The 26,190-nt window shown below is 41.9% G+C and overlaps 2 long non-coding RNA genes across 3 annotated transcripts; both read right to left on the reverse strand.

The window, feature by feature from the left end:
• Positions 1–7,461: 7,461 nt before the first annotated feature.
• On the reverse strand, positions 7,462–25,812 carry LOC309532340. Of its 2 annotated transcripts, XR_014219780.1 has the most exons (4): positions 25,726–25,812; positions 24,257–24,351; positions 8,302–9,400; positions 7,462–8,174 (listed from the first exon to the last, which is right to left on the reverse strand). It is a non-coding gene; the product is annotated as an uncharacterized lncRNA (long non-coding RNA). The 2 variants fall into 2 exon arrangements; XR_014219781.1 differs by having other exon boundaries at positions 7,462–9,400.
• LOC309532363 lies at positions 12,650–20,083 on the reverse strand. The gene is made up of 2 exons (XR_014219815.1): positions 18,451–20,083; positions 12,650–15,229 (listed from the first exon to the last, which is right to left on the reverse strand). It is a non-coding gene; the product is annotated as an uncharacterized lncRNA (long non-coding RNA).
• Positions 25,813–26,190: the final 378 nt, after the last annotated feature.

Raw genomic sequence — 26,190 nt, forward strand, 5'->3', positions numbered from 1 at the left:
AGGTATACCTAGCTCAGTTCACTGACGCAAATGTGAAAAATGCAGGAAAGTGTGTCTGGCAGTTCAGAAAAACCAAAAATTTTGAGAAATGTAAAAAGCAAACAAAACTGGGACTGGTGTCTCAGGGAAACGGACAATTCAGAAAAAGGTGGAAACAGGAAACAACTGTGACTGGAGGGTAGGGAATGCCCAAAATTCCTCAAAATGGGGGAAAGGCACAGAACTATGATCAGTGGATTGGGAAGACTGAAAATTCAAAGAACATCTGAGAAGCAAACAAAACCATGGAAAACGGGTCAGGAAAACTCCAAAATGTGTGAAAAATGAACAAAATGGTGACTGGTGGGGTAAGAAAAAGGGAAATTCCAAAAGAAAGAAAGAAAGAAAGAAAGAAAGAAAGAAAGAAAGAAAACCCTGACCTGCAGGTCACAAAGAACAAACCAAATCATGAGCAGAGAATCAGGAAAATGGAAAATTCCTGAAAACTGAGGTCAGGAAACCTCTCTCCCATTAACCCAGATTATTGACGATACTGACTGGGCTGAAGGATGTTGGAGTTCAGCAACATCTAGAGGGCTAAACATCTCCTATTGCTGCTGTACATCTTTAGAAACGAGTACAAGAAAATGTCTTTGTGCTGGCAAAGCGGATCAGAGTTTTATTGAGCCTCTGATGCGTCTGATGGATACATAGCTCACATATTCAGAGGCTGCATGTTGCTTGGTGGGTTAGAATTCTGCAAGGTTGAGCTACCTATTCATTTGTCTGTAGATTTTTGCTTACAAAAAACAGTGCCTTAACATTTTTTGGATATTCACAATGAGATGTGGACTGAGGAACCAACTCCTCCTACATACTCATCAATCCCCAGAAAACTTCTGCTAACAGCCATTGCTACTCGATTGATGACCTTGAGAGAAATTGCTGCAATTTATCTTAAGGCTATTTCCTATGAAGCAAAAGTTGTTAAGGCTAAGATCTTGCTACAGATGTGGGGGAATAATATTCTGTCTTTTCAAAGCGTATCATCTGAAAATGCAAATACATTTCAAATGAGCAGTTAATTAGATTCAGGGTGTCACTAACACAGAAATACAAGGTAGCCGACCTCTAGTCTATTATTACCCAATATGTTAAATTGAAAATAGTATTTCAATAAAATGTAAGATTCCTGAGGTCAGATGAAACAAGAAAAGAAGCATAAATCAAAAGCATGCATTTCAAATGAACTGCGAATCTCTTACACTCTTCAGTAACATGTTTTGGGTAGATTTCAGGCTGCAAAGTTGACTAGACTCCTTTACAACTAAAATGGTAAGAAATTCAGTGCAGAACTAACAATATGACAGGCAGCGGATAATCTGATCTAACAAAACTGCTCCATTTTGTCAAAACATTGCTCATTTGCAGTACAATCCTACACAGGTCTGCTAAGAAGTAACTGCAATGGGACTTGCTCCCAGACAACTATATAGAAGATGGCAACCATAATTATGGATGCAATACTATACACCAAACTGAGGCCCGGGGGGCCGGATGCGGCCCACCAGGCTCTTTAATCTGGCCCACGAAGCTTGCAAACCCTGCCGCCCACTCGGTCAGTCCCCTTGCTAAACTGGAGCAGCGCAGAGGCCTCACTGTGCGGGGACTGACTTCCACGATGCTGGCGTGGCTTTGGATTGGCTGCAGGAATCTCCTGCAGCCAATCCGAAGCCGCAGACACCTCTGGGCGATGCCCCTTCCTTCCCGCTGAGGTAGCCACATATGGCCAAGAGCCAAGCGGGAGGAATCAGCTGTGGGGAGGCTGCCTTCGGCGCCCAGGCCAGCGGCATGGGCTCTGTGCCCCACAGACCCCTGGCCAAGGCAGAGGACGACGATGACAAAGATAAGGTGGCGGTGGGGGTCCTTTCGGGAGGGGGATGTTAGGATATAGTTCTGTTCCACCTTAAAAGGGAGTAGGCTGTTGTGTGTCACATGCCTGTTTACTTCAAGCTCGCGCTTGGAACAGGGGTGCTTTTGGGGGTGCTTTAGGGAGAGAATGAGTCCAGCCCCCCATAAGATGTGAGGAACAGTGGATCGGCCCCCTCCTGAAATGTTTCCTGACCCCTGCTATATACCCTTCCCTGGGAGTCTTACTGAACTCTGTAGGACTGACTTCTGAGTAGACATGAATAGGATTGCACTGTAATTGTATTTCGTTTGTGTCCTGAGCTTTCTGCATGGAGCTGAAAATGAAGTATATGAGTATCTTAGTTTCCATCCTGGAAAAAAGCTAGGTTCAGGCCTGGTTAGATGCTAAGGTATTGTTGCACCTTAAGCCCCAAAGATGCAATCCCTCAGAAGCAATATATATCTGTAAAATACAGAGATCGTTAAAGAAAAACATCACTGCCAACCTATTCGTTCACTACTAAAAGCAATATTTGCAGAACCCTGGTTTCTTTATAAACTACTAGAATAGATTTAGAGAGTTTACAATAGCCAGAAAAAATTGTGCATTGTGAATGATTTTTTAACATTCTAAAAACAAATTGTGGCATTTTATTCAGCAGAAGGACTGGCATAAAGTGAGACAGTAAGGAACAGGAATGGGCAATACAGACACGGGCAGGCATGAATAAAGCAATATCTATTTTAAATAAATAACTTTTTTGCTCACGGATGCTGTCACCAAACAAATTTTGTTCAAAAGGTGGGGAAGGGCTCCATGGCTGCAAGAGATTTACAGGTAGAACTAGTAAATGCTTGAAGAACTATGTGGTTGTGGACCTACCTCCATGGAAGTACTGAGTTCAATGGGACTTGCTCCCAACACTGAATGGCAGCCTGCTGGGTCTCTGGCTCCATAGTCAAAGGAGTTTGAGGCTTTTCTACTGGGCTCCTGACATTTGAGTTTGAGGCCACAGCACCTACAGCTGAAGGGCGGGAACCTGCAGAACAGCAAAACTGGAGCCACAACCTTCACAAGCACCTTCCCTTGAGCCCAAGAATCACCATCCAATGGCATAGGAAGCATGCCAAGCAGGAAGTCACACTGAGAGTCGTCTGCAACCCGGGATGCTGGTCCTTTAAGGGTCATCATCCTGCAAAGGGGCTTGGGGTGGACTGGAAGCAGAAGCTCACAAGGCTTCAGTTCACATCCAGTCCTCATTGGCTCACCTTGTTTGATAGGAGCTGTCCTTAGTGGTGTGACTAGTGGTCACTTTGCCTGCAACGCTGGTGTGCGTCATGAGTGCTAGTCATGGCAAAATTATTACTGGTACATAAGGCTGACTCTTGCAGGCTTAGCCAAGTATAAGAGAAGCGTGAGCTGCCTCTCCTGCTATTTGCTTCACCAACCAATTTCCACATTAGAATTTAAAACTGCTGACATGTAGCTGCATTTATTCTTCTGAAACAGCATGCAAACAACTTTGATTTGAAAACATGTCATGTATCACTCTGCTAGTGTAAATTGCCAAGGCTTTACAATTTACCATTCAACCAGAGTATAAAATTTGTCATAAAAAAGAGAGAGGAAGACCAGCTGTAAAAACATAGCATATCTCATCTATAAGCGGGAGCGTATGGCCCCTGCCCTGGCTGGCAATTATGAAAAGGTTGACATCAACAAAGCAATGTGAAATTATTAGCTAGTAGGTCACTAGGAACTGCTAAAGAAATAACATACTTTTCAACACAAGGACAAGAAAATCATGCAGTATGTTAAGGAAAATAAGTCTTGCAGATCAGACACTAATTATTTTCAGAGGTAATGCTGTACCTAGGCTGTAACACAGCATGTCCACCGAATGAACTGCTTTACAGTTGACACCATAGATTCTGGCTATCATTAGAAAAACACAGGCGGGCTCAACAAAACTTTATAATTACATTATTTTAGTCAATTATGCAAAAGCAATCTCTCCAACATTTTTTCTGCCTTTGCCTCTGGAACTGAGGCAGAGGCAGAAAACCTTCCTGGGAATAGCAAAATGATGGACAAAGTGTTGGACAAGTGTTAAGACATTACTGACCCCCTTAAAAAAATCTAGAACTGAGGTGTGAACACAGTGACTTGGTTTGCATGTCACACTGAGCCAAACAAACCTTGGTTATAGTTTGCGGTTAGTCTGGATCAGGGCAGTCCAATTTTTCATACCAAGTGGGCCGCAAGAGTACTTCGACACGGAACTTGTGGGCCACACTGCTGCAATGTGGAATGTTTTCATTCAGACTTCTAGATGCTCCATTCCATTCCCCCCACTTCTCACTATCAATTTTTCGGTTACCACCCCCCACTCTGACTGCAGATCAGCAATTCCATGGCCACTAAGCATGCTCAATCCTCATTAGGTTGTATGGGGGAGAGGGTCCCCCCCTCAAAGGGCTTTTGTTGTTTTTTTCTTTCACTTTTGCAAATTCCGAAGTGTACCAATCAATACCTCTCTCCTTTGTGTGGCTAGTGCCTAGATTTCAGCAACCCAAAAAGTAAAACAAGCAGCACTGAGAGGGAAATCAGGTCCAGGTGACATTTTGGGTTGGTGAGAGGTAGGTATGGGTGAATCTGTCAATTCCAGTTTATTTTTGCAATCTTAAGTTCAGCTTTTCCAATTTCATTTTTTTAATTCACGGGAAACGTTGTATGTAATTTCCCCTAACATACATATTTTTCTACCGGCTTTTTGTCTAGTTTATGCATTTTTGCAAGCAATTTTTCTGTGACAGGATGCAACTGCCCAGGCAATTCTCCTTGCATCATATTTCTCTTCTGTGAATATTCTTTACAGCCAAAGCCTGTTTTAAAATAACACTCAGCAAGCAAATTTCCGATCAGCGTATTAGCATTGAAAAGCCTTGCCGCAAAGCTACCCAAAACAGTATGTACATACTGCATGAATAGGGGAAATAAGAAACCATTCTTACTTGCAGTCCCGAGATGCTGCTGTTCTATCTCCAGGTGCTTAGAAATTGCCCGTCCACTACCTGCTACTTGCCCCTCGCTGATCCTTGTCCCACGCTGCTCTATCTTTCTGCTTCTGCTCTTGGCTTTTATGTGCCCCTGCCTGACTGGGCATGGGAGCAATCAATACCCGATCAGCCAGTGAGGCACTGCCCATTAGGAGGGGCTCTGACCAGTTTAACTTGACTTTTTGGAGGGCAGTCCTACCTTGCGACCTGGCTGGCCAGGGGAATTCCTAAATGACTGGCCCAAACCTGTATGCTCAGGGAATGGTGGCCAAACATGAGGGGCCACAACTGCCGCCCACCTGGGAAAGGGGTAAGCCATTCTGCACATATTATTTACAGCCAAAGCCTATTTAGAAACAACACTCACCCAGTATCCATTCCCTGTTCATATTTATTTCACCAGGCTGTCTGCTCATGGTGCTTTTCTGGAGCCCATTCTAACAAGACTGTCAGAGTCCAAGGACAGCTTCATTTAGCTTGACAATTATACTGACAGTCCGTATGTACAAATGTCTCACTCCTGATGTTCCAGACAGGACCAGCTTCTCTGCGTTTCTTTCCCTTAGGGAGGGGAAAAAACTTGAAATAACCTTTAAAATAGAAACAAGTGATGCTAAATCCCTACCCCACATCCCTCAGCCGCTGACCTTAAAGTTTGAGTTCATTACTCACATCAAGTTTAAATTGCCATGGGTAGATCCTTTATTTATTATTTCCAAAATTATAAAGGCAACTGGCAGGCTTGTTTTACAAGTCATTCATTTCATTCGGCAGCAAAAACCCACATTACTTACATGAGCAACCAGCTCCAAAAGGTTGCTTTTTCCTTTATGCTGATGTACATTTAAACTATTTTAAGAGTGCAATTCAATTTAATTTATCTGTTAAGTTATTTCATTTATCTGTTAAGTCGCACTGAATTCAGTGGGGCTTTTGCTTCTGAATAGGTGGGCATAGGGATGCTCTGAAAAAGATCAGAGTGCAAAGATTGTCTCCATTTAGCAAGATGATCTGCCATGAGCCAGCCATCTAGGATCCTAATCAAACCAAAGATGTCAATTCTTGAGGCTATAGTGGCAGTGATTTTACAGCAGGTGTGTATGTAATAAAAACAGCCATGTCTTATTCTATAGGATGATTTTACACCACAAATTTACTTCACTGTATATGAGCAGCTACTGTGATGCCTTGGGAAGATAATAAATGACTGCCAATGCATTTTTTTTTCTATTCTGATTTAAAGGAGTGCAAATAGAATTGTTTCTTATTACTAGTTTTAGCATTGGTGCTTCTATATTATTACAGAATAACTCAAGGTATGGATTGGGAGGGTGGTTGGATTGTTGGGATTTGCTTTGGTTCAGCTATGACGTGGTTTATTTTGGTGGCTGCTTAGAAGCCTATGGTAGGGGAAAGGGGTAAAAGGGTCTCAGTTCGGGCTGTATTCTGGTTCAATGGGGCTGTACCCCCATTAATTCTCTTTAGATTTAGAAATGGAATTTTAGTGGTTAGTTGAACTTAAATTCTTTTGTTGAGCAGCCAGCTATCACCAAACTCGATTGGTTTTTTACCCCTCTTTCTAGGCCTTCCCACCCTTTTGCTACAGGGACGGGTGCACTCTGATTTAGTGCTGCCTAAAAATAGCTCATTTGGTTTCGGGAGGTCAGGCTAAAGATTCTCTTTGTCTGATAGTGTTTTGCTAGACCATGATGCAGGAGGTACAGCAGTTTATCTTTGCTATGTGTTGCTTAAAGTTTTTCATTATTCTTTCATTGCTCCCTTGCAGTACTTATAAGGCTGGGTGGTGGTGTTTAATCTCATTTACTTTACTAACCTAGGTAAATGGTTTGTTTTAATGTATAGTTAGGTGATTTTGTAGAGGTTTAGTTGGCTTATTTGGGGGCTCAAAAAAGTCGTGGTTGTGCGACATCTCCTAGTTGTAACCTGGGTGCTTTAAATAAGCTACTTTTTGTTAGTCCAAGCACACCTTTTGGTACACTTACCATGTTACAACTTACCTCCTCTGTTTTACTACTTTTAGTTTATAAAGGTTGAAATTGGTTGTTGAGGGTGAGGGGTGGTGCGCGTGCATCCCAGAGCATTGTTAAAAGAGATACTCTTTATCTATTTTACTACTAAATTTGCCTTCATGCAGGGTTTCATAGTGCTTTTCATGTTTTTTATAATTAAAAATGTAGCCAATCTCTTCCCTCACATTTGCTACACCTTAGACCTGAGGTATTAGCAGTGGGGCTATCGGGTCTACTATTGTACCCTTATGGGGTAGACTGTCGATGGCAGTATATAGGCTGATGTGGTGCTAGTGGGGGCCTGGGTGGAACGGGGGGTATTGATTATAGGACACTCTCCTCTAGGTTGATATGGGACACCCTTTGAGTTTCAAGTTTTTCACTTGTACTTCTCTGGTGGAAAGCATTGTATTATGGCTCATCAATGGAAACCCAGCGGGGTATAAATAAATTGTTGTTGTTGTTGTTGTTGTTGTTGTTGTTATTAATGTAAGTATGGAGGGTAGTGATTAGTGGATATTCATGTTTACAATAATGCATGAGATAGATATAACATTCTTAAATCAAATAAATAGGTTGATAATACGTAATTAATAGTCGTATGGTATCTAATATGATGTACAATAAACAGTTGTGTATTATGTAAAATTTATAGATACTGTTATTAGAGAATGAGCTCTGTTGGTGTAGAGACAAATTGTTGGGCCTTTTCCCATCAAGGATGTGGAACAATAGGCCAAGGGGAGCTTTCTGTTCATAAGTTTTGACTGATTCTGGAAGCTGGAAACACAGAAGGCTGTTTTGCTCTATGTATAATTGTATAATGTCAGCACTGGATGGAAGAGCACACATCATTAATAGACTCTAACAGATCTTGCCTCCACATCAGGTTTCCAGGGAAGCCTCAAGGCATAGCTGGAAGGTACCCACAAATATCATTCAGACTGACACTGCAAACCTGTACTAACAGTAGCAGTGTGGAAGTACAGACTGTCTCCTCTAAAGAAGGAAGAAATGGGAGATTCCAAGAAGGGCAAGCAATATGATTTGGGTACAAAGAGCAGTTCTGTGGCTCATGAGTGATATGCCGGTGACGCCAAACACTCCAGTCTAGTCACTGCTTTTTCTCATCGAGTCAGAAAGCTGAGGAAAGTGCATCAAAACCATGATTCCATTAGAGCTGAGAGCCTGTTCCTGGAAAACTGAAATGTATGCAATTACCTTCCTTCCCTGCTGCAAAATTCTCCTAATGAGACCTGCATACACAGAGCGGAAGAAGAGCAGACCTGCAAGCAATGTTTGTAAAGACAAATAAACAGACCTTTTCTCCCTTTCTATTTCAACGCGTCTGTCTCTGATCAAGGTCTATTTTTCATCTGTATGCCACGCCGATTCCCATTCCCCCGTCAAGTGTCAAGTACAAGTAAAATTGTGTTAGTCCAGTGTCAGTGTGCTGGAATTATGGTTGCTGTACAGCTATCAGTATACTGAAATCTATACACACACTTCACAATGGAACATTTGGCATCTTTTCAGCTTAGCAAATGATAGCAAAGGGACTGATGAGCCAAGCTTTATATAAGATTATTAGCTAAGAAGGAAGAAGATTAAAGATAAGTAATTAATGTGCTTAATGCATTTGTAATATGAAAGTTGGAGCACTCTGAGGGAATGGGTGTGGAGTGGGTTAACTGACCTAATTGAGGAACAAGCATTCAAGAGAAAAAGGAAAAATCAAGAGGGAAGGCCTGTCTCAAACTAAGACAGCAGGTGAAACTCAACATACCAGGGGGTGGAAAATAGTGTTAACACCGGCTAGCTCAGTCGGTAGAGCATGAGACTCTTAATCTCAGGGTTGTGGGTTCCAGCTCCATGTTGGGTGTGAGATTTTTAAAGGGTCATGGGTGGCGCTGTGGTCTAAACTACTGAGCCTCTTGGGCTTGCTGATCAGAAGGTTCACGGTTCAAATCCCCTCGACGGTGTGAGCTCCCGTTGCTCTGTCCCAGCTCCTGCCAACCTAGTAGTTCGAAAGCATACCAGTGTGAGTAGATAAATAGGTACCACTGCTGTGGGAAGGTAAACAGCGTTTCCATGTGCTCTGGTTTCCATCACAGTGTTCTGCTGCACCAGATTGTGGTTTAGTCATGCTGGCCACATGACCCAGAAAGCTGTCTGTGGACAAACGCTGGCTCCCTCGGCCTGAAAGCAAGATAAGCACTGCAACCCCATAGTCACCTTTGACTGGACTTAACTGTCCAGGGGTCCTTTACCTTTACCTTTACTGGTAGCAGAGCATGTGGGAGGCTGAAGTAGGAAGCCCAGAAGGATTAGGATTGCATACGACATCGGATCAGTATCACAGGGTGAACGTTTGATGGACTGACTTGAGAGCAAACCAGAATCAAAACTGAAAATTCCACCTGGAAGGGAGTTAGAACAAACATGAAAACAGCAGGGCAAAGAAGTGGATATGGGGAGAGAGACAGGGAGGGAGAACAGGCACACAGAGAAACATGGAACACCTTAAGGAGTCACAAGCAAGGCCAGAGTCTGTTGCCTAGGCAAAGATCTGGAAATATTTGTAGCCAGGTCACATGGAACTAATGGCCTGCTTATGTATGTTGCAGTCATGCCAGGATTTGGAAGAACAAAACTGCCTCTTTCTTATCACTTTTACCACCTTATATGGACAATAATTCTTTTTCTCACAAGCCTTGCTTGACAGGCCTGTCCTCCCTTAAGACATACCACCAAAATCTAAAATGACTCCTCCACAGTAATAAAAGGCCACCAAACAGAGATACTGAGTATTTCATACCTAAATATGTTGCTAGAGTATGCTAAAAGTCCAACTTCCAGTTTGCCTAGATGCAACCAATCACCTGGATCCCATAACTTCCAAGTGCGAAGTTCACAATTCCTTTGAAGGCACCACAGGCTCTGCTTTTGTCCTGGGACACACCCATTTGGCACAGCCTGCAGATGGGGGCTGCAGAATCAGCTCCTGCGGTGGGAGCAGGATTGAGGAGGCATGAGAGCTCCTGCCCTTCCCCACCAATATGACACCCGTCTTCTCTACTACAGCTCCATCAGCTCACGGGAGAGTGAGGCCCACTGTTGGCGCTTGCACACACTCCCAGGATGCTCTAATGGGGCCTCAGGTTGCCATGGCGCAACCTGGGTGGGGGGCATGGTGCAGTGTGCATGTCCTGATTTGCCCTTCAGAGATGTTAGAGGTCATGGGATCCATTTCACTCTGGCCACCAGAGTTTTGGTACTGAAATTACTCAACTGCCCTAGTGCTGGGATCACCAGTGTGGCACCCTTGAGGACTTCCTCTGGCATTCATGAAGCCCAAGGGCCCACCAAACACACCCACCGTTCCCTTTGCCATGAGGTGGGTGAGAGTGGCTGCCCCCTGCAGGGCCGGATTTAGATTTGATGAGGCCCTAAACTAAGTGACTTAGTCATGCTGGCCACATGACCTGGAAGCTGTACGCCGGCTCCCTCGGCCAATAAAGCGAGATGAGCGCCGCAACCCCAGAGTCGTCCGTGACTGGACCTAATGGTCAGGGGTCCCTTTACCTTTACCTTTAAACTACTGAAGGTAATGGGACCCTTTATATGTCCCGCTGTCCTTTGTCAGCAACAAATTGTTGGTGTTTTTTGTGCTGAATATATGCTATATGGTAATTTATGGACCTAATAAGTATCTAAAGCCATTTGCACATAACAAAACAGAAGCCTACACAACACAAAACACTGTTGCTGTATGTAGGTTTTATTTTATTTGTTTTTTATCTTATATTTTGGAAATGTACATACAGTGGGTTTTTCCTTTAATTTTTTTTTGGGGGGGCACCTAAGCTATAGCCTGTTTAGCTTTTATGTAAATCCGGCACTGGCCCCCTGTGAAGTGCAGATGGAGGTAAAAGAGGAAGTACAGAAGATTGACACTCGTTCCTACTTCTTATTTCAACTCTATATACTTTTCAAGGTTTGGCTCCCCACTCAAGCTGCTGATGTGAGATTTCCAAAGAATATAAAGGTGAAATAGTTAGTGGGGAAAGTATTGCTCTTTCACCTTTCTCTGCTCTTGAAGGATTAGACTGGCACATGAGAAAATAAACAGAAAGTGTAATTTCCAGGGAAATTTGTTTTATATAACTTATATACCAAAATGGCTTCTAAGCAGTTTACAACTATAACATCAATCCATAATTAAAACCCACAGTATCATTAAAACATCCTTAATTAAAATGTACAATAAGACAGTATACAGGAAGAAGCCGAACAACCCACAATGCTGTCAGCATCCCCAAAGATGTCTTTTCCTAGAAGAGAGTTGATCAAATAAACCCTGGGCTGAGGCCAGCTTGTCTGGGACAACAGGAGATCGGTCTCAGAACTGGAATGGCTTGCCATTGCCGATACCAAAAAAAAGAGAGTGAAGTGCCATCTGTGCGAGTGATGCAGTTACAAAGCATCACAGCAACAGTGTGCTTAATGTAACTGTTTTGCCTGTTCTGCTCCTGGCATTGTGAATTATGGTGATTGTGCCTAGGCTGCTTGATTTGCAAAAAGAGGGAGAGGGAGCAAACAACCTGTGCAGGCCATAGCTTATAAATTACTACAATGAGATTTGCTCCAACAAAATTTTATCTTGTTATTTTTACAGGAGCTTTTCATTTTCTAAAACATGTTCTCCATTGAGGAAACTTTCACAGGAGCTTGCTATTTTACAAAACTTGCTTCACGGATAGATAATAAGGATTTCCAATATTTATCTGCCTTGCATTATTTGCTTCTTCGGTTATACATCTGCAAATATATTTATACATAACAGCTCCCATCAATTACCGGTTTTCCTCTCTGATAAACCCCTAGCCTTATTGCTGACCCAATCAGGTAGACTATACAGTGGTGCCCCGCAAGACGAATGCCTCGCAAGATGGAAAACCCGCTAGACGAAAGGGTTTTCCATTTTTGAGCTGCTTTGCAAGACGATTTCCCCCATGGGCTTGCTTCGCAAGATGAAAAAACCGCTAGACGAAGAGAATCACAGAACGGATTAATTTCGTCTTGCGAGGCACCACTGTATAAACATGTAGTCAAAGTGCTCAGATTAAATTAATTAAAGTTGATACAAACCTCTTTTTATTCTCCTTCATACAAACAACACTAGCATTCAAATTATATTACATAGGATTAATACAAACCTTTTTCTGTTGGTGACTGATGTATCCTCCCCACTGGTGCCCAAATCACTCCGACTAAGTTTGATGCTATGCTATTAAAGTTCTTCCCTACTCTTGTATAGATATAGTGTAATCACAGTCACATGCTAGAAGTTAGGCTTATTGAGTTCAGGCTCCCAAATTCCCAAGTCTTTCTTAAAGTCACCACAGTCTCACTGGGCAATTTTGCAAGAAACACAAGAGGTCCATTGAAGTGTTCAATTCATGTGGCACTTGGGTTCAAAGTTTACAGGTGAATATTTCCTCAACAAGATCCAGTCAAGGTCCGCTTTATTATAGGAATGTTCTTACGCCTCAGAAAATTCTCACAGATGTGATAATCAGACAAATAAGCTGCATATAAACTTATATTTTATGTACGTTAATGACACATTTTTGGTGTGTTTAAAAACCAGTGGGATCAGTTAGATCTTTAATTTTTATTTATTTATTAAATTTGTATTCTGCCCTTCATCTGAAGATATCAGGGTGGTTCACAGCATAAAAATACAAGACAAAAACACAAAATACATAATAAAAACAAGAACAAAAATAAACCAAACCAATAACCCCCTCTCCCACAAATACATTTAAAAGCATATAGGATGCTAATCAGTCAAAGTAATGTTTTTGCCTGGTGCCTAAAGGTGTATAATGATCACATATTGTTTGTGTAGGTTTTTGTGCTTTACATTGGGGTATTGTGGACCCCAACAACTCAATATTGTTATATTGAGACCCCTTTTCTAGTAAAGATATCGTTTTCTAACCTGCTAATGGTTTTGTGCTTAATTACTTCCGCCAGGTATTTTATTTGTATGGATTTCTTGGGGTAGATTTGAACTGGAGTCAAATGACAATGGATTGGTACAGCCATGTTGTTTTTAATCAACTGAGATTAAATCTTGCCCTTTCAAATTAAGCAGACTGATAAGAGTTTTAAGTTAGGCCGAGTTGGGCCCAATATTTTATACAAAATTTAATCTCCTAGAGCTAGTTATAAAACTTTCCCACTGACATTTTTTTTCCTCTTCAAATTAATAAATGCACAGGAGACAGAACTGTCTGCCTACTTCAGTTGTCATTATGAATGGGGCTTGGCAGCAGCAAGGCATATTAAAATCTCAGATGTATTTTTCTTGGTGCTTTTAAAGGGACCAGCCCTTCTAGAATATATCTTTTTTTAAAAAAACCTTCCAAAGACAGAGCCTAGGGATAAAATCTTCCTCGTCATATGTTTTAGACTATGCAGTGAAGACAGTTTCATGTCACTGCATTATCAGATCTGAGAACTCTATTTGCATAATTAAACATCCATCCACTTCTTATATCTGCCATCCCTTTCTATGAAAGATGCCAATTCTACCTCCGCTTTGTGCACTGTATTCATTTCCTGCCAACAGAAAATGTAACGCTAACTGGCCTCCTGGAATTGTATTTATTTAGCTAGCGATAGAAAATGCAGAGGTAAATGGATGCTCACTATAGGGTACAGGAGGGGTGGGGGACTTGTGACACTCTAAATGTTGCAGGAGTATAACAACCATCATCCCTGAACACTACCTATGGTGGCAGTGACTAAGGATGGGGAAGAAATACTGTGCAATGTGCATTTAAAGGTGATTCTAGTGCACAATTTTAAAACAAAGTGCAAACTGAAAAGCAGCCGTCCTTTGAAACTGGCACTTCCCTGAATTTTTCAATGCCATTCTGCATCCAAGTGAAGCGTACAAAATGTGCAGTAAATTGCATATGTTCAAGAAAATAACATAGAAAAATGCGTAGGGAAAGCTGCATACAAAAATGTGCATATTAGGGGAAATTGCACTAAAATGCTGAAGAATTTGTATGAGGACTCCCCCCACCACTAATGTGGAAAACTGAATTTAAGCTTGAAAAAATGAGAAGTTGAGAGAGACTTCCCTGGTAACTGGTGTTAAGTAGCATACTGCTTCTGATACAGGCGGTAGGACACAGGCTGGATCTACATTGATCTTATAGAATGTTATATTTAATAATGTTCAAAACCTTTAAGGCAGTTTCCCATTGCTGGTGGTTTGCTGTTCTGCAGCACCCTCTGGTTTTATACATTTTAATAATGTCTTTTAACGCAATAAATGACGCATGTAGATCTGCCCACAGTCATCGTGATTAGTAGTCATTGGTAGCCTTATTCTCCATGAATTTATCTAACCCCCTTTAAAGCCATCCAAGTTGGTGGCCTTCACAACATCCTGTATCAATGAACTCCACAGTTAAACAATGCACTATGTGAATAAGTACTTCCTTTTACATGTTCTAAATCTTTCAACTTTCCACTTCATTGTCCCCAAGTTCTAGTATTATGAAAGGGGGAGAAGAGCTTTGATTTACTTCCTCCACACCATCCATTTTTATACACCTCTACCATGTTCCCACTTGTGTGCCATTTTTCTAATCTAAATCCCATGACGTTTCCTCTTAGGAGAGTCTCTGATTATTTTGGTTGTAGTTTACTGCACCCTTTCTACCTCTATGATGTCTTTTTTGAGGTATGGCAATTAGAACTGCACACATTATTTCAAGTGCATTGTCTCATAGATTTGTATAATGGAATTAGGATCTTGGCAGTTTTATTTTCAGTTCATTTCCTGATGATCCCTAGATTGGAGTTCACCTTTTTCACAGCTGCTGCATGCTGGGTCAACATTTTCGTTGAACTATCCCATCATGGCCCAATATCTCTTCCCTGGCTAGTCACTGCATAAGGTAATTAGGATTTATTTATTGCCCCAATGTGCATCACTTTTACACTTGCTTATTTTGAATCCCATTTGCCATTTGAACACTCGTTCACCTAGCTTGGAGAGATCTTTTTAGAGCTCCTCACAATCCCTTTTTGCATTTACCAAACTCAGCAATTTGGTGTCATTGGTAGACATGACTACCTAACTCATCCCCAAACTCCAACTCATCTATGAATCAGTTAAAAAGCACAGGTCCCGTATCAATCTTTGGGAATTACTATTTCCCCTTCATGGATCACTGCCTTGCCGTGGCGAAGGGGCTTGAAGAACTCAGAGAAGCTATGAACTACGCCGAGCAGGGCACACAAGATGAACAGGTCATAGTGGAGAGTTTTGACCAAACGTGATCCACCTGGAGTAGGAATCGGCAAGCCACTCCAGTATCCCTGCCAAGAAAACTCCATGGACAAAGACAACAGGCATATAAAAGTTATGACACTGGAAGATGAGCCCCTCAGGTCGGAAGGTGTCCAACATGCTACTGGGGAAGAGCGGAGGACAAGTACAAGTAGATCCAGAGCTGATGAAGCGGCTGGGCCAAAGCCGAAAGGACGCTCAGTTGTGGATATGCATGGAAGCGAAAGGAAAGTCCAATGCTGTAAAGAAAAATATTGCATAGGAACCTGGAATGTAAGAACCATGAACCTGGGTAAGTTGGATGTGGTCAAAAATGAGATGGCAAGAATAAATATTGACATCCTGGGCATCAGTGAGCTAAAATGGACGGGAATGGGCGAATTCAGTTCGGATGACTACCATATCTACTACTGTGGGCAAGAAACCCGTAAGAGAAATGGAGTGGCCCTCATAGTCAACAAAAGAGTGGCGAAAGCTGTACTGGGATGCAGTCTCAAAAATGATAGAATGATCTCGATACGAATCCAAGGCAGACCTTTTAACATCACAGTAATCCAAGTTTATGCACCAACTACTGGTGCTGAAGAAACTGAAATTGACCAGTTCTATGAAGACTTACAAAACCTTATCGAAGTGACACCAAAGAAGGATGTTCTGCTCATTATAGGGGATTGGAATGCTAAAGTAGGGAATCAAGAGATAAAAGGAACAACTGGCAAGTTTGGCCTTGGAGATCAAAACGAAGCAGGGCAAAGGCTAATAGAGTTCTGTCAAGAGAACAAGCTGGTCATCACAAACACGCTTTTCCAACACCACAAGAGACGACTCTACACATGGACATCCCCAGATGGGCAACATCGAAATCAGATTGATTATATTCTCTGCAGCCAAAGATGGAGAAGCTCTATACAGTCAGCAAAAACAAGACCTGGAGCTGACTGTGGCTCAGATCATCAGCTCCTTATAGCAAAATTCAAGCTTAAACTGAAGAAAGTAGGAAAAACCACTGGACAGGTAAGATACAATCTAAACCAAATCCCTTATGAATACACAGTGGAAGTGAGGAACAGGTTTAAGGATTTAGATTTGCTGGACAGAGTGCCTGAAGAACTATGGATGGAGGCTCGCAACATTATACAGGAGGCAGCAACTAAAACCATCCCAATGAAAAAGAAATGCAAGAAAGCAAAGTGGCTGTCCAACGAGGCCTTACAAATAGCGGAGGAGAGAAGGCAAGCAAAATGCGAGGGAGATAGTGAAAGATACAGGAAATTGAATGCAGATTTCCAAAGAACAGCAAGGAGAGACAAGAAGGCCTTCTTAAACGAGCAATGCAAAGAAATAGAGGAAAGCAACAGAATGGGAAGAACCAGAGATCTGTTCAAGAAAATCGGAAATATGAAAGGAACATTTCGTACAAAGATTACCATAATAAAGGACAAAAGTGGTAAAGATCTAACTGAAGCAGAAGACATCAAGAAGAGGTGGCAAGAATACACAGAGGAATTATACCAGAAAGATATGGATGTCTCGTACACCCCAGGTAGTGTGGTTGCTGACCTTGAGCCAGACATCCTGGAGAGTGAAGTCAAATGGGCCTTAGAAAGCACTGCAAATAACAAGGCCAGTGGAAGTGATGGTATTCCAGCTGAACTGTTTAAAATTTTAAAAGATGATGCTGTTAAGGTGCTACACTCAATATGCCAGCAAGTTTGGAAAACTCAGCAGTGGCCAGAGGATTGGAGAAGATCAGTCTACATTCCAATCCCAAAGAAAGGCAGTGCCAAAGAATGCTCCAACTACCGCACAATTTCACTCATTTCACATGCTAGCAAGGTTATGCTTAAAATTCTACAAGGAAGGCTCAAGCAGTATGTGGACCGAGAACTCCCAGAAGTGCAAGCTGGATTTAGAAGAGGCAGAGGAACCAGAGACCAAATTGCAAACATGCGCTGGATTATGGAGAAAGCCAGAGAGTTCCAGAAAGACATCTACTTCTGCTTCATTGACTATGCAAAAGCCTTTGACTGTGTTGACCACAGCAAACTATGGCAAGTTCTTAAAGAAATGGGAGTGCCTGATCACCTCATCTGTCTCCTGCGAAATCTCTATGTGGGACAAGAAGCTACAGTTAGAACTGGATATGGAACAACTGATTGGTTCCAAATTGGGAAAGGAGTACGGCAAGGCTGTATATTGTCTCCCTGCTTATTTAACTTATATGCAGAATTCATCATGCGAAAGGCTGGGCTGGATGAATCCCAAGCCGGAATTAAGATTGCCGGAAGAAATATCAACAACCTCAGATATGCAGATGACACAACCTTGATGGCAGAAAGTGAAGAGGAATTAAAGAACCTTTTAATGAGGGTGAAAGAGGAGAGTGCAAAATATGGTCTGAAGCTCAACATCAAAAAAAACGAAGATCATGGCCACTGGGCCCATCACCTCCTGGCAAATAGATGGGGAAGAAATGGAGGCAGTGAGAGATTTTACTTTCTTGGGCTCCATGATCAGTGCAGATGGTGACAGCAGTCACGAAATTAAAAGACGCCTGCTCCTTGGGAGAAAGGCGATGGCAAACCTAGACAACATCTTAAAAAGCAGAGACATCACCTTGCCAACAAAGGTCCGTATAGTAAAAGCCATGGTTTTCCCAGTAGTGATGTATGGAAGTGAGAGCTGGACCATAAAGAAGGCTGATCGCCGAAGAATTGATGCTTTTGAATTATGGTGCTGGAGGAGACTCTTGAGAGTCCCATGGACTGCAAGAAGATCAAACCTCTCCATTCTGAAGGAAATCAGCCCTGAGTGCTCACTGGAAGGACAGATCGTGAAGCTGAGGCTCCAATACTTTGGCCACCTCATGAGAAGAGAGGACTCCCTGGAAAAGACCCTGATGTTGGGAAAGATGGAGGGCACAAGGAGAAGGGGACGACAGAGAATGAGATGGTTGGATGGTGTTCTTGAAGCTACTAGCATGAGTTTGATCAAACTGCGGGAGGCAGTGGAGGACAGAAGTGCCTGGCGTGCTCTGGTCCATGGGGTCACGAAGAGTCGGACACGACTAAACGACTAAACAACAACAACATTTCCTTCCATTGGGAGAAGTCCATTCATTTCTCCTTTCTGTTTCTTGCTCTTTAAACAGTTACTGATCCATAGGAGGATTTGTGCCCTTATTCCATGACTACCAAGGTTCTTCAGGAATCTTAAGGATTGCATCAAAAGCTTTTTGAAAGTCCAAGTGCATAATGTAAGCTGGATCACTTGCTGATCCTCTCTAAGAACTCTAAAGGGTTACTGAGCCAGAGAACTGGCCTTTGCAAACATGCTAGTTCCCCTTCAGAAACACTTGTTCTTCTATATGCTTGGTTGTTTTATTTTTTACATTGCTTTGCACCGGTTTCACTGGAGCAGACATTAAGCTACCTGACCTGTAGTTTTCCAGATCCTTTTTTAAAAAATTGGTGTTACTATGAACTCCTTGCCATGATACAGGAGGCACCAACAGCAATTTGTTTCTCTTGCTAAAAATGTATGTTTACACAGGCTTTTCCAAATCACAGGGTGCCAGCTTTTAATTAACCTGCCTGCTGCGGAGGCTTTTTTAAAATGATGTTTCATAGTATTGTTGCTTTTGTTTTGTTTTTACTGTAGGGCACACTGAGATTTGGAATGAAAAGTGGCCCCGAAATATTTAAATGAAATGAAATCAGTTTACAGCCTCTCGAGCCCTTCTGTGTGCCTCTCACAGTTCATCCAAACATCTCCACTTTTCTGCCCTCGTCATAATCTAACAATTTCACATCGTGTCTGCTTTCCCCAGCATATTTGGGAAGGAGCTCTGGCTGCTGCTCCTCACGGTTGGCTGGGCATCTTCCTCATGAATGAATGACATTAGTGGGGAAGGCTTCGCCTGCCACAAAGCTGCTCCACCTGGACGGCATACTGGTCGCCTGTTGTGTTTTCCTTTCCTCCTCCCATGCGTTGGAAAGAGGCAATCATTAGAATATAGATTTGTTGCTGTTGCCTACTCCTGGAATGTTGAAGGATTTTGTGAATCAGGCTTTGCTCTGAGGGTTGTTGTTTTTATTAAGAAAATGGCTCATTTGAATATGCATTTTCTGCTCCAAATCTATTTTTCCTGCAAGATTACAGCTAGAGGACTAGATCAAGCCCTGAATCAACTGTTTTCACTGAGAGGAGACACTTCATCAGATTATCAACCCAGCTACTAGCAATTTATTATTACAAGATGGGTTCAGGCAGAGAAGTCCTCTTTATGTTTTGCTATTTTAATGATGTGGACATTTTTGCTACCAGATATACGATGATTTAAACATATTTCTAGCATTCAGAATGCTTTAATATCCCTGTGTTCACTCTGACATCCTTCTTAGGTGGGTTACCAGTTTAGGGACCGAGCATTCAAACTGGAGAGAACTGAGTCCCCAACGAAGCAGAGAAACCTCATGGATCCAATTCTAATGCTCAGACTATTCAACCACACCGACTCTTAATTACTAAATACATGTAATATTTAGCTACTGTAGGTAAGGCAGCTTGGGCAGCTGCTGTTTGACAAATGCCAGGTCAAACCCCACTTGGGAACATGGAACTAGTTGTAAGGGTCTTTGGATCATGGCTAGATTGGGAAAGTGCAAACTTGTCATTATTTTTTTTACAAAACCCATTAAATGCCAGTCGCCAACAAATATTAAAACTGCAACTAATAGCAAATATGCTGAGATTCATAAAGTTGCCATTTCGTTTCAGTTTATAGCCTTTCAAAACCTTTACGTAAATTACAAAACAGAGCTAAACTGGTGAGGCATGCAGATTTCATATATATGAGACAACAAAAAGAAGAAAAGATCAGCCTGAAGTCTTTTCATTTTGTTCAAGATGCAAATACATAATTTCCACCACCATGAGTTGCATTTATTGTGAGCTATATGTTATTGTGGAACTTCATTTTATAGTTAATTTCTTTTTAGTGGAAATTGTTGACTTGTTATTTTTACTCTAGTTAATTAAATTATTGTTTGAGCACACAAGAGCTTTTGCTAGGTATAATTGCCATTTACATTCATTTGCCACTGTGTGCATACTCAACAAGGACCCCTTCCCAATCAGAAGCTCTTTGGCAGGTTTAACTGCATAATACCCACATTTGCTACTCGTACACTTTGCTATTTACACTGAAAACACTTTAGATGCACATGTTTCAAAGGGATGGCTTGTGTTTTCAGGGCTCATTCTGTTCTCTAGACAGTGGTCCAGAAGCTCAAAATGTGCTTTGTCTAGACTCCTTCACAAATGGGCAGACTCCCTAATAAAATTGGCACCATCAAGCAGTAAAGGCTTCCCAGTTATGCAGTCTGTCATAAAATTATACACAAATATGCATATTTACACAGTATGTCCAAAATCCTAGAGGGAGAACTAATTATGGGTGGGGTTTCTGTATGTTTTGCTGCAGGAACTTTTCTTTTCCTTGCAAGTGAAGCTGAGAACTTTTGATCACGCCTTGATTAAAATTCATCAGGACTGCCAGGGACCAGACAATATTGCTGTGAGGGCCAGATGTGCCCTGCACACTGCCACTTGCCCATCCCTTCTCTAGCCTGTGGCCACAAAGCACCGATTTGTACCTGCTGACGTGAATAACTTCTCACATTGCTGAAGAAAACCCCGTGTGAAACCTTACGCAAGAAATATGCTCCACCTAATCAACTCTATTAATTTCATTCCAACACATGCAAATTATTTTTGACATATACATGAGGTGCTCTAGGGAGTGCACCAAAATTGCTTCCATTAACTGGATGAGCTGACAAGAACAAAACGACACTGCTTGAAGCAACATCTGGCAGCCCGCTACTATTTCAGACAAGAATTTTCCCGAGGCCCAGTCCCTCAAATGGGCAACTATTTATCATTTTCATTTGAATATTGGAACAGCAAAGCATCAATATGTCAGTGCAATGCTTGGGCATGTCACTTGAAGAGACTACTAGTTCTTGCCAACAACTTCTTTTTCCAGGCAATTTTGAAATGCTCTACAACAGTGCAGCCAAACTTCTGAGTACTTTACTGCAATCTTCTCTTGCTGCCCTCATCACTGCCTTCACCTCCACAAGAATGGAGAATGTCTATCTCAACAAATCAGTGATACCCAATGTCTCCATGTCTACCTTTCTTTTAACCTTCTTTTAACTAGATCCTGGAATCAAGTGGATCCACTTTCCTACATAAAAGCCAAGGTTGGGGAACTAGCGTCCTATGGCTGTCCCAAGAAGTATTCCCAATTGGCTTTGTAGCCTCTCAGCCTCTTCTTTGCCCACTGCTTCTAGTCATCTAGTCCAACCCCCTGCAATGCAGGAATCTCAGCTAGAGCATCCATGATAGATGATCATCCAACTTCTTCTTTAAAACCTTCAAGGAAGGAGAGTCCACAACCTTCCAAAGAAGACAGATCCACGGTTGAACAGTTCTTCCTGTCAGAAATTTCTTCCTGATGTTTAGTCGCAATCTCCTTTATTGTAATTTGAAGGCATTGGCTCGAGTCCTACCCTCCAGAGCAGGAGAAAACAAGCTTGCTGCATCTTTCATGTGACAGCCCTTCAGATATTTAAAGATGGCTATCATATCTCATCACTCTCCTCTTTTCCAGGCTAAACAGCTCCTTCAACCGTTCTTCATAAGGCTTGGTTTCCTTGATCATCTTGGTTGCCCTCCTCTGCACATGATCCAGCTTGTCAACATCCTTCTTAAGTTGTGGTGCTCATAACTGAATACAGTATTCCTGGTGTGGTCTGACCAAGGCAGAATAGAGTGGTGCTATTACTTCCCTTGATCGGGACACGATGCTTCTGTTGATGCAGCCTAGAATAGCATTCCTTTTTTTTTTTTTTTTTTGCTGCTGCACCACACTGTTGACTCATGTTAAGCTTGTGGTCCACTAAGACCCCAAATTGATTGGCTCCTGCGCTCTGCAGTGAGAAAGGGACTCTTAACTTTTGCCAGCCACGACACAGCACAGCAACTCTCTCGCTCACACACACATCCCTTTACCTCCCTCTCTTTCCTCCCTCTCAACTGTCATGGTATTGCCAGAGAATGCATGGGAGGAGCAGAGACAGACAGAGGGAGGGGGGCAGGAAGTGGCGATTGAGGAAAGAGCGGGATGGCTCACAGATGTTGAACCAGAGCCTCAACACTGCACAGGAAGTTCTGGCACAGACAGTGAAACAATGCCTATTCCGTCTGCCAGGGAAAGGAGAGTGTGTTAAAGAGGAGAGGGGAGAGGCATCACATGAAACTTCCCCGCCTTTTCTGTTGGAGAAGGAGCTGGCATAAGCCACTCCCAGAATCTAAGCCGGAGGATTCGGATGCATGATTGTAATGCGCTGCTTGTACATATGTAAAATAAAGACTGTATATATGTATCTCTGAGTGAGCAGAGGCATTTCTTGCGAAGAGCATTCACAAGCCATCACATCAACTTGCTGTGTGTGTGTACACTTGTGCATGTGTGAAGCATGTCTGTGTACATTAAGAGTGTGTGATTGTGGCCACTTATGCAGCTTCTGCTGCTCCCACCCAGTTTTCCACAGAGGTAACATGGCCCATTGTCAGAAAAAGATTCCCTGTTTCTGATTTAAGAGAGCTAGAAGAGGTGCAAGTAACCAAAAGACAGATTAAAGGAAAAGGCTCTATAGGAAAAATCTGATTCCAGAACTGGCAATATAGGTTGCTCCGTGATTTGACTGTCACACAGCGAAGCTTGGAGGGCATAGTCTACTCCGACCACTTAGCTATTGCCAGTCCACTTGAATTGCTGATTTCCTTTCATATTGCTCCTTTATCAGAGAGTCCAGGAGTCAGCATTTTACTGTTCTGTATTGCTACCTAGCGTTTGCCTTCCTATGGCCATCTCTTTGAGTTGTTTGCTTGTACATTTGTTGCTCTCGTTCACTTTAGCCTCTTAATGAGATTATATTTCCCCTGCACTTTAACTCAGTTCTTTCATCTTTCAGAATACCTCTCAAGACCTCACCTTTTCTTGTAGATTGTCGGATAGCCAGCACCAAACAATGATTCCTAAGGTAAACATGCACTCTCCAGCTCATTCATTCTCTCTCTAAAACTATTTCTAGTTTGCAGTCTCCTCTCTGACTAGAAAGGAGAGGATAAGGATGAAGAATCTTCTCCAACCATGTCCACACCTAGGCATTTGACCTATAATTCTCCTAACAGAAGGTGTTCCTGGAAACTATATAGTTCCAAGTAGTCCTTCTGGCTCCATTAATCCATTCCTGTGCTAACCCCACAAACTTACAATACATTACATATTTTTGCATAGCCGTATGTCCCTTCTCCATATTTCTCCTTGCTCTTTCCTGATGCTTTGCCCTTAGCATTTATTTATTTAGATTCATTTTCTGCCTATCATCAGTTTTATGACCCCAGAGTTAATAATAGCTTGATTGTAAGCCTTCAAGCTGGCATGAGGTTTCAGTTATGATGGTGATATCTGTGGTTACGGTATCAGTTTAAGCGTTATAGAAACAAGCAAACAAATAAAGGACTAAAAAATAGTCCAGTAGCACCTTAGAGACCAACTAAGTTTGTTCTAGGTGTAAGCTTTCACGTGCATGCACACTTCTTCAGATACACTGAAACAGAAGTCACCAGACCCTTATATATAGTGGGAGGGTGGGGTGGGTCTATATATAAGGGTCTGGTGACTTCTGTTTCAGTGTATCTGAAGAAGTGTGCATGCACGTGAAAGCTTACACCTAGAACAAACTTAGCTGGTTTCTAAGGTGCTACTGGACTATTTTTTAATTTTTAATTTCAACTGCGTCAGACCAACACGGCTACCTACCTGAAAATAAAGGACTACTTGCTAGACTATAGGCTGTATTCTTGCCAGGATGGTTTTAGAAGAATGAACCACTATCAAATCCAGGCCCCTGTCAGCTTAGGAGGAAGAAAATAAGAGAATTAGAAAAGCAAACAGAAGGAACAACTCTGTGACTCAGAGGAAAGCCACAGATTGAAGAAACAGCAATTTCTCAGCAAAGAGAGAGAACAGGAGGGACACAGCAGAGCTTAATAAAAACAACAACAACCCCAAAACAGTTTGTTCTCTTGCAGAAGGAACTACAAACTAATAGAATATTAGGGTTTGGCGAAAGCAATAGGATTGGCAGAAAGAGCAGACTGGTTGAAGAAGAATAACTGACTGTAAGGAGCTGTGAGTTAGGTAGAAAGTAGTTAAGAAAGTAGCTATTTAAAAAATGTAAATTGGCAAGGTGCCCAAAAAACCCACCCAACAACCCCGAAAACACACATGATGATGTGCTATCATCAACAGACGCTCATCCAATATAACAGATCACTGTTCTCACTTTGCAGCCTTTTTTGTATGTCATCTTGGCTAAGAAATCAAAGTTTTGCTTAGGAGTATATACTTTCCTTTTTGCTGTAAAGGTCAGTGAGCATCAAACTTCATCTGACATCTAATTATGCCAGTAAAAGTGTGTGAACAAAGAAATGCCAACTTACTTAAATAGCATATAACAAACACTTGTCCCCAGTGTTAATGAACCGGATAACAAAGGCAAAACTATGCAAACACTATAATTTACAGACAAGATGACACAGATTTACTTCAATTTACTTTTCCTTGCAATGCACTTGGTTTTGAAAGGCCATTCCATTTTTCAAAAAGGCCATATTTGCTCACAACTTTCCCGAAAGCTTCCCTGGAACATATTTTAATCAACATATTTTAAAACAGAAGGCATGTTAATTTGGGATTTTCTATGCTCTTGTCCCACAGTACCAATATTAGTAGTGAATTGCTTGTGAAACTGCTCCCCTAAAGAGGCCCACCAGGTCTGGTCTTTGATAAGTTTTAGGAAACTGGCAAAGGTATTTCTGTTGCATCTGGTTGTCAAACAAATTGCTTTTAATTGTCTATTGTCTAATTGACTATTCTGTTATCTTTATGCAGCTTTCTTTTTAACTATCATTTTCCCTACTTGATGGATGTTATTTTAAGTTGTATATAGCTCACCACCTCATTGATTTTAAATAGCATATAGGCAGCCAGTGCAAGCTTTTGAACACAGGAGTGGTGTGTTGATGGTACCCTGTACCCATCAACACTCTAGCCGCAATATTTTGCAGGGGCAGTGACATTTGGGACAAGATTCGACTTCTCACCATCTCTCTGAATGTACAGATTCTGATTTCTGAAGGGCTTTTAGTTACACGATTTTGAAAGAAATTAAACAATTTAAACTATGCATACCAGTGCAGGACTGAAAGAATGAGCTCCTCCATTACCTGTCATGTGGAGAGGTAGATGAAACAGGTGCCCTCAGCGTTCTAAGGCAACTTGAGCAGCAGATGTTATTTAGAAGTAGCAAACTGGTAAGAAATATGCAAATAATCAGTGAGCAGTTTTCGGAGGTGAGGCAAGAGAAGCACTTCCCGCAAAATACCATGCCATTATACCCTCAAGAAAAGCTGTGAATTTGAGAGTCTCCAGCTTCCATGCCCCTGGTACTCCACCCTGCAACTGACAGCTGAATTTCAACTTCTTTCTTTTGAAAAACCTTCTGAATTATTTGGCACGTACAAAAGGCTATGCATTTCAATTACTCAAGAAACTCGAGAATCTGGGGCACTGTGGACAATTAATTTCACCCTAGCTCCCAACTTCAGCCTGTCCCAGATAATTAACAAAAAGCTAAATAAAAATGTATTAACATTATATATAGTGTTAGAATACTCACCTGTGATCAGCAT

Source organism: Podarcis vaucheri (assembly GCF_965113315.1).
Source record: "Podarcis vaucheri genome assembly, chromosome: 5".
NCBI lineage: Eukaryota > Metazoa > Chordata > Lepidosauria > Squamata > Lacertidae > Podarcis > Podarcis vaucheri.